Raw genomic sequence first — 7002 nt, 5'->3', positions numbered from 1 at the left:
TAGTGTAGCTGCATGACACTAACAGTAATTCAGAGTCTGGTTGGAGTACAGGAAGTGAGATTCTTGGGATGAGGAGACGGTGGATATCACCACTTCATCGTCGATGCTTTTGACTCTGTTTCCAAGTTGTGGCACAAGCTTTCGTTGTTTGCGACAGTACGGTCATGGAACGTGTTGCCTTCATTACCGAAAGTCATCAGGTGTGTCAGGCACACAGCCATCCAGCTTGCTTTTTGTTCGGCATTCAACACCTGGGTTATCCACTGACTGCAGAACTTAGGTAGTCTAACTCCTGCCGGACAGTTTGATGCGCACTACCGAATCTGATGGTAGGGTGTATATCTATATGTACATGGATACTCTGCAATTCACATTCAGGTGCCTGGCAGAGGGTTCATCGAACCACCTTCACAAATCTTTATTATTCCAATCCTGTAAAGCGCGCGGAAAGAATAACACCTATTTCTTTCCGTACGAGCTCTGATTTATCTTATTTTATCCTGGTGATCGTTCCTCCCTATGTAGGTCGGTGTCAACAAAAGTACTGTGCTGATACTGCGTTGATGCTACCTGAATGAAGTCATTTACCGACTTATATCAGTGTTTGGTGGGGGATGTCCACTTTAGAACGTAAAATTTCATAAAAATTTGGTAATTCATTCAAGAGAAACAGATTCTGAATTTGAGAAAGTCTGTAATGCGTCGGTGCACCTCTGGCCCTTGTACAAGCAATTATTTGACCTGGTATTGATTGATGGATTTGTCGGATGCTCTCCTGAGAAATATCGTGCTGTATTCTACCCAAATGACACGTTAGATCATCAAAATCCCGAACTGATTGAAGAGCCCTGTTCATAATGCTCCAAACGTTCTAAATGGGGGAGAGATCCCGCGACCTTGCTGGTAAGATAGAGTTTGCAAGTACGAAGACAGGCAGCAGAAACTGTCGACCTGTGTGGTCGGGCATTGTCTCGCTGAAGTGTAGCCAGGATAGCTCACTGTGAAGGGCAACAAAACGTACTGCTGCGCTGTAAGGGTGCCGCAGATGACTTCCGAAGGGGTCCTGATATGAGAGGAAATGGCTCCCTCGACCAGGGCTTCCCAACGTGTGGTCCGCGGACCCCTTAGGGGTCCGCCGACTCTTTATAGGGGGTCCGCGGTCGCCCTTGACCAAGTCGTGTAAGTTAATGAGTAAAATTATTGAATAAAAATGTGAAAATCAAATTCATCACTATTTTTTTTTCGTGTGAAAAACATGCGTACTTTTACTTTAGGTCGCATTCCCAAGCAGCCTTTGCGGTTCCTAAGTGAGAACGCATACACAGTTTAGTGTCGGAGAATGCGGCTTCTCTGATCAACTGTTTCGCTACAATACGGGGGTCGTTTGTGCGCCGGCTCATGGCGGTAGATGCGCTGAAACATTTTACGCATGCGCGGAGCGAGCTTTGTCGACCTATCACAGTGCTCGCTGGTACGTATGCGGCCCCAGGCGTCATTAAATGTTAAACTTGCTTTGTCAGTGCACTACCTATTTCATAAGTCGATTTTTGACCTTCAAGTTTATTTCATTCATCTCTAAACCAAAGGCTGTTGATACTTTGGGGAGGGCGGGGGGGGGGGGGGGGTTGGAAGGGGGGGTCATTGGGAATATGGAATTTGCATTAAGAAGCTTTCAGTTCCCATGGGTTTCGCTCTAAAATTTAAAGTTACTGTGCTCTTGACTGACTAGGGGTCCGCCATGGATTTTCGACTGAAGAAGGGGTCCACCAGCTGAAGGGGTTGGGAAGCCCTGCCCTAGACCATCACTCCTGTTTGTTGGGCCGTATTAAAACTCCTTCCGAACAGGCTATGTAGGCCCAAAGGTGCCGACCGGCTGCTGTGTCATCCTCAGACCACAGCGTCACTGGATGCGGATATGGAGGGGCATGTGGTCAGCACACCGCTATCCCGGCCGTATATCAGTTTCCGAGACAGGAGCCGCTGCTTCTCAATCAAGTAGCTCCTTAGTTTGCCTCACAAGGGTTGAGTACACCCCGCTTGCCAACAGCGCTCGGTAGACCGGATGGTCACCCGTCGAAGTGCTAGCCCAGCCCAACAGCGCTTAACTTCGTTGATCTGACGGGAACCGGTGTTACCACTGCGGCAAGGCCGTTGGCTACTGTTGGTCTGTATGGCGGGCGTCAAAAAGGATGATATTCCACACTGTCTGCAGTGACTCCGGACACGTCTTCACTGGTTATCGGCGCTCAACTCGAAGCGGGATTCATCACTGAATCACTGAAGACAAATCTGTTCCAGTCAGCGAGATTCCAGGCCGCCCTAGACTTCGGTGGGACACCAACCTGACTGTCGCCCAGCATATGGCCCGACAGCCAGGAGTGATGGTGTAGGGTGCCTTTTCTTTTCATAGCTAAAGCCCTTTGGTTCTCATCCGCGGCAAACTTACACCACAGCGGCACGTGTCGATATTCTACATCCCGTTTCGTTGCCAGTCATGATAAGCCCTCCTGGCCTTGCATTTCAGCAATGCTCTCCCCCCCCCCCTCCCCACACACTTTGTTGAGTTTCGTCTCCATGCTTTCCAAATCTTACCTTAACCTGCAAGAATGCCATGTCTCTTCAACAGAGTATGTTGAAGGAATTACGGGCAACGCCCTCCAACCACCTCAGAATTTTGATGATATGACTCACCAATTGGACAGAATTTGACAGCAGATCCCTCTGGAGAACATCCAATAACTCCACCACTCAGTGTCAAACCGAATAACTGCTTGCATAAGGGCCAAATGTGGACAAATAAGTTATTGACTTGCTAAATTTCTGAATCTCATTCTCCATAAATAAATTATCCAATGTTTCTTAAACTGTAATCATTTGTTTGTCCATACGTGTACATCACACCTACCGATTTCCGTTCCATTCGGATAATTCCTTAGTTTTGCGTCTTTTTCCCCTGGAGTGTATTTGTGTAACTTAAGCATAAAATTAAGCTTGCCTTTCGCACCCTCTGAGGCTAGCCTTAGCTCAGTTGCACCTGTGTACTGGGCAGCTTGGCACTCTTCTGTGACTGTGTTCCGTATCTTATGGAGAACACAGCGATCTTCTATATCTGGGTCGGCCACAGCATACAGAGCTTCACGCATGCACAATGTACTGCACGCGAGCGGCCTGGGGCTCGGCCTGTCTCGGCACTACTCGGAATGTCTCGGCTTTGCTCAGTCGCGACGTACAGGTATCACTTAATACCGCGATGGAACTCTTTCGTCCATCATTTGGCGCAGCTGTTTTTGGTCGGCACGACTTTCTTCAGTTCGTCAGAATCGTGGTGTTAGTACAGTTTGTGGCTGTCTGCGTACACTAAGATTGTCTAGCGATCTATCATAACAATCCTTTGAAAATGCATGGATATAACAGACATGGAAGATGGGAACTCTCAATATCTATTATTTAGTCGCATAGTCGACAGGTACCACATATCTACTGTGAACCTGCATTACAGTACCTTGGAGAAACAATGTAAAATATAGTCGGCAGGGAAAGAGCTAAAAATTATAGCGATCGGAAGGCAGTGTGTACGGGATTTAGTGTTCTGCACATCAAGACACTTGGCGTTAAATACTCAGGCATAGAACGCGTGACGGAAATAGCAATGCGAAGAGTAAACTTTCTGAAATTTTTTGTTGGAAATGAACGATGAGTATGGAAACGTTATATATTAGTGTAAAGTAGGTATTCCAATTGAAACCCATCAAGGTTGAATTGCTGAAGGAAAAAGGAAAGCAAGAACGAAAGTTAGATCCGATACGGATTGCAGATCTTGAATGATTCAAGCATTCAGGATATTTTCCAGAATGATTTGGAAAAGAGATAAATTCATGCAAAGATTGTCCCACATACCTTGACTACTAAACACAAAGAACGTCGCGTGGACGTCTGCGCGAATTTATTGAATTGCCGACCGCGGACAGTTCTTAAATCATCACGGGTGAGTGACCTGCCACAAAATGTGACCTACCACAAAACAACTAAGTGCTACTATTCACATGACGGATCAACATTTTGACGACGTAACCGACGTTCAAGCGAAGGTAACGTGCGAGTAGAACAACATCCCAAAAAAGGACTTCTCTGATAGTTTTACGCGGTTGTATGAACGTTCTGTGCGTCATACGAAATTGAGGGTAGGTTATGAAGAATACCTGAAGCATTAAAACTACTATCTCAACTTTTCTCTGTCTTTAGAGCTCCGTACCTCAACCGGTAAAAATGGAAGCTTAATTTATCAGTCTAGTCGCGAAACTTTTTGGACTAACTGGTGATGTATAAGATATTCACAGAAAGTTAGTTAGCGCATTAAAAACTACAAAACATGGGCTTCCATTGCGAACGACAGAATACTATATGTTGTTGTTGTTGTTTTCAGTCCTGAGACTGGTTTGATGCAGCTCTCCATGCTACTCTATCCTGTGCAAGCTTCTTCATCTCCCAGTACTTACTGCAACCTACATCCTTCTGAAACTGTTTAGTGTATTCATCTCTTGGTCTCCCTCTACGATTTTTACCCTCCACGCTGCCCTCCAATGCTAAATTTGTGATCCCTTGATGCCTCAGAACATGTCCTACCAACTGGTCCCTTCTTCTTGTCAAGTTGGGCCACAAACTTCTCTTCTCCCAAATTCTATTCAATACCTCCTCATTAGTTATGCGATCTGCCCGTCTAATCTCCAGCATTATTCTGTAGCATCACATTTCGAAAGCTTCTGTTCTCTTCTTGTCCAAACTATTTATCGTCCATGTTTCACTTCCATACATGGCTACACTCCATACAAATACTTTCAGAAACGACTTCCTGACACTTAAATCTATACTCTTCTCTTCTTGTCCAAACTATTTATCGTCCATGTTTCACTTCCATACATGGCTACACTCCATACAAATACTTTCAGAAACGACTTCCTGACACTTAAATCTATACTCGATGTTAACAAATTTCTCTTCTTCAGAAACGCTTTCCTTGCCATTGCCAGTCTACATTTTATATCCTCTCTACTTCGACCATATTCAGTTATTTTGCTGCCCAAATAGCAAAACTCATTTACTACTTAAAGTGTCTCATTTCCTAATCTAATTCTCTCAGCAGCACCCGACTTAATTCGACTACATTACATAATCCTTCTTTTGCTTTTGTTGATGTTCATCTTATACCTTCCTTTCAAGACACTGCCCATTCCGTTCAACTGCTGATCCAAGTCCTTTGCTGTCTCTGACAGAATTACAATGTCATCGGCGAACCTCAACGTTTTTATTTCTTCTCCATGGCCTTTAATACCTACTCCAAATTTTTCTTTTGTTTCCTTTACTGCTAGTTCAATGTGCAGATTGAATAACATCGGAGACAGGCTACAACCCTGTCTCACTCCCTTCCCCACCGCTGCTTCCCTTTAATGCCCCTCGACTCTTATAGCTGCTATCTGGTTTCTGTACAAATTGTAAATCGCCTTTCGCTCCCTGTATTTTACCCCTGCCACCTTTAGAATTTGAAAGAGAGCATTCCAGTCAACACTGACAAAAGCTTTCTCTAAGTCTACAAATGCTAGAAATGTAGGTTTGCCTTTCCTTAATCTAGCTTCTAAGATAAGTCGTAGGGTCAGTATTGCCTCACGTGTTCCAACATTTCTCCGGAATCCAAACTGATCTTTCCCGAGGTCGGCATCTACCAGTTTTTCCATTCGTCTGTAAAGAATTCGCGTTAGTATTTTGCAGCTGTGACTTATTAAACTGATAGTTCGGTAATTTTCACATCTGTCAACACCTGCTTTCATTGGGATTGGAATTATTGTATTCTTCTTGAAGTCTGAGGGTATTTCAACTGTCTCATACATCTTGCTCATCAGATGGTAGAGTTTTGTCAGGACTGGCTCTCCCAAGGAGGAGGAGATTACTGTTTAACGTCCCGTCGACAACGAGGTCATTAGAGACGGAGCGCAAGCTCGGGGTGAGGGAAGGATGGGGAAGGAAATCAGCCGTGCCCTTTCAAAGGAACCATCCCGGCATTTGCCTGAAGCGATTTAGGGAAATCACGGAAAACCTAAATCAGGATGGCCGGAGACGGTATTGAACCGTCGTCCTCCCGAATGCGAGTCCAGTGTGTCTCCCAAGGCCATCAGTACTTCCAATGGAATGTTGTCTACTCCCGGAGCCTTGTTTCGACTCAGGTCTTTCAGTACTCTGTCAAACTCTTCACGCAGTATCGTATCTCCCATTTCATCTTCATCTACATCCTCTTCCATTTCCATAATATTGTCCTCAAAGTACATCGCCCTTGTATAGACGCTCTATATACTCCTTCCACCTTTCTGCTTTCCCTTCTTTGCTTAGAACTGTGTTTCCATCTGAGCTCTTGATATTCATACAAGTGGCCCTGTTTTCTCCAAAGGTCTCTTTAATTTTCCTGTAGGCAGTATCTATCTTACCCCTAGTGAGGTAAGCCTCTACATCATTACATTTGTCCTCTAGCCATCCCTGCTTAGCCATTTTGCACTTCCTGCCGATCTCATTTTTGAGACGTTTGTATTCCCATTTGCCTACTTCATTTATTGCGTTTTTATATTTTCTCCTTTCATCAATTAAATAAAATATTTCTTCTGTTACCGAAGGATTTCTACTAGCCCTCGTCTTTTTACCTACTTTATCCTCTGCTGCCTTCACTACTTCATCCCTTCAGAGCTACCCATTCTTCTTCTACTGTATTTCTTTCCCCCATTCCTGTCAATTGTTCCCTTATGCTCTCCCTGAAACTCTCTACAACATCTGGTTCTTTCAGTTTATCCAGGTCCCATCTCCTTAAATTCCCACCTTTTTGCAGCTTCTTCAGTTTTAATCTACGAATACTATATAGCGTCTTCTAAATTCTGCTTGATACGTAGAACGCGCTCTTGAATCTCATTGAACACGTTCATCTCCACAAGCAAAAAGATTGATGTGTTAATGGTGTGCTATGAT

At 44.5% G+C, this 7002-nt stretch overlaps 1 pseudogene; it reads right to left on the bottom strand.

Moving 5' to 3' along the window:
* Window positions 1-2038: 2038 nt before the first annotated feature.
* Window positions 2039-2156, bottom strand: LOC124546117 (annotated as a pseudogene).
* Between the last annotated feature and the right edge of the window lie 4846 nt (window positions 2157-7002).

This window comes from Schistocerca americana, chromosome 8, assembly GCF_021461395.2.
Source record: "Schistocerca americana isolate TAMUIC-IGC-003095 chromosome 8, iqSchAmer2.1, whole genome shotgun sequence".
Taxonomy (NCBI): Eukaryota; Metazoa; Arthropoda; class Insecta; order Orthoptera; family Acrididae; genus Schistocerca; species Schistocerca americana.
The sequence above is the reverse complement of the archived record's forward strand: the minus strand, read 5'-3'. Positions and strand labels throughout refer to the sequence as shown.